The sequence below is a fragment of the Echinops telfairi genome, unplaced genomic scaffold, assembly GCF_000313985.2.
Source record: "Echinops telfairi isolate 266 unplaced genomic scaffold, ASM31398v2 ScPeMD7_23;HRSCAF=83, whole genome shotgun sequence".
Classification (NCBI taxonomy): Eukaryota; Metazoa; Chordata; class Mammalia; order Afrosoricida; family Tenrecidae; genus Echinops; species Echinops telfairi.
The window spans coordinates 73,903,634-73,906,040 of NW_022103920.1; the positions used below are offsets into that span (position 1 = coordinate 73,903,634).

Genomic DNA, 2,407 nt, shown 5'->3' on the forward strand with positions numbered 1-2,407 from the left:
GAGGGGCTTAGGTGGAGAGCAAATGTTTTGAGAATGATGAGGGCAATGAATATACAAATGTGTTTTACACAATTGATATAGGTATGGATTGCGATAAGAGTTGTATGAGCCCCTAATAAAACAATTAAAATTTTTTTTAAATTAAAAAAAAAAAAGAAACAAAAGATTGTTTGGTACATGGAAGCCAAGATAGATAACCCTTCAGAAACAGTAACAAGAGTAATGTTTCCCTGAGGGTATGGGAAGAGAGGGGATGCAAGGATGGGAGAAGAGGGAGCTGATAGCTTTGATGACTTTATAACCCCATTCAATGGGATTGAACAACAGAATTGTATGTGAATGGATATATTGAATTGTGTAAGCTATGGCAAAAAAAACCCACAAACTATTATAGAGGAAGGGATCAGGAGTTCAAGAAGAATGAAAATGAATACCAATTTTTTTTAATTAAAAAAAAAAGACAGAAATGTTCTGAAACTGTGTTAGCAATTATACAATACTGCTTGATGTAATTGAACTATGCAGTGTTATGATATCTGTAAGAGCTCCCAATAAAATTATTAAAATAAAAAAAAGTATCCCTTTCCCAACCCTATGAAGTTACTGATGTCATATCTCTATGATCCACAATAATTTGTAGCTTAGGCATACTCACAGAGTTCTTATCTCACTGTGTATAGATTTGCATCTCCATTTTAGAATATACATAAAAAAGCAAGATATTGTGAGTTTCTTGAGTCAATTAAGTGTTTGGTTGCTAAACAAACAGTTCGGAGCTTGAAACCACCAGCTCTTTCAGGGGAGAAAGATGAGGCCGTCTGCACTCACAGTCTTGGAAACAGCTCTCTGGAGCAGGTCTCTTCAGCCCTATGATATCATTGTGAGTTGTAATCGACTCCATGGCCATGGCTATTGTTTTTGTGTATCTTCATTGCTGGGTCATTACTGAATGAATGCCTTGACTCATTCATGAGGAATACCTGGCTTATATGAGAATTGAACTTAGTTCAGGTGTTTACTTCATCAATGACAGTATTAACTAATGCTAACACTTAGCTATGTAGGGAGTAGAAGACCAAAGAGAATGATTAGCAGTGGAGATAATATTTATTTATCCACATATATTGGCTATTGTCTTTGCCACAAAATAGATAATGTTGATCTCAGTTGCTTTATTTCATAAAGCAGATATTGAAAAAGGACCAAGCTCTTTGGTTGATCAGTTGACCTTACAGGATGGGAAAACAAGAATACACTCTTATAAACCTGTTATCACTGCCCTGGAGTTAAGCGCAGTATGAAATTCATGTTCCTTTACTCCCAAATTTAGTTTGGGCCTCTCTATTGGAATTTTAGTATCCTGTAATTATTGTGGTCACTGAATCATCATTTTCATACAGCAGATATCACAATACTGCCTATAAATGTTTGCTAAACACCAGTGAACAGGTATATAATGTCATTTATTTAAAGAAATTTCATATATCAATATGTACCTGCAGGATCAAGACAATGGGAGTGGACAGGTAGAGGCATCCTATCCTTTGGATCACTGTAGAGGCATCCATCACAGTTAGATCAATAATTACATCTTGGAGCATGGTGTCAGAGAAGTGACCCAAGAATGATGTCCCAAAACCGAAAAAGGGAAAACAATATTTCTCAAACATCTATTTCACAATCTTTTTTCCCCTTCAGATGTCAGAGTGAGAGAGCTAAGTAAATGGCTATAGAAGCAACATGTCTTTTTCTCAAGCAGTGTCAACATTAGATCATACCATTTGCTGGCATAGATCATCAAGAAACAGACATTAATTTTTCATTTAGCAAAATCTGTAGGACCTAAAAATGGGCACATTACATATTGATTAATGTGCCCCCAATATGGATTGTAAATCCTAACTCAGATATCTGTGGTTAAAATTCTATTTGTGAATGGGTTTTCTTTGTTATGTTAATATAACAGTATTAGTGTAGGGTTCATTTTAAGCCAAGCTCTGTCTTTCCCAACCCCATCTTTTTATTTTAAATCATTTTATTTATTTATTTAATCATTTTATTATGGGCTCATACAACTCTTATCACAATCCATAATACATCAATTATGTAAATCACATTTGTACATTCATTGCCCTCATCATTCTCAAAACACTTGCTCTCCACTTAAGCCCCTGGCATCAGCTCCTCATTTTTTCCCCTCCCTTCCTGCTCCTCCCTCCCTCATGGACCCTTGATAATTTAAAAATTGTTATTTTGTCATATCTTACACTGTCCGACGTCTCCCTTCACCCACTTTTCTGTTGTCCGTCCCCCAGGGAGGAGGTTATATGTAGATCCCTGTAATCAGTTCCGCCTTTCCACCCCACCCTCCCTGCACCCTCCTAGTATCACCACTCTCACCACGGTC

General features: G+C 36.5%; 1 pseudogene; it reads left to right on the top strand.

The window, feature by feature from the left end:
* Positions 1–1,490: 1,490 nt before the first annotated feature.
* Positions 1,491–2,407, top strand: part of LOC101638893 — a 2,370-nt pseudogene continuing 1,453 nt past the window's right edge.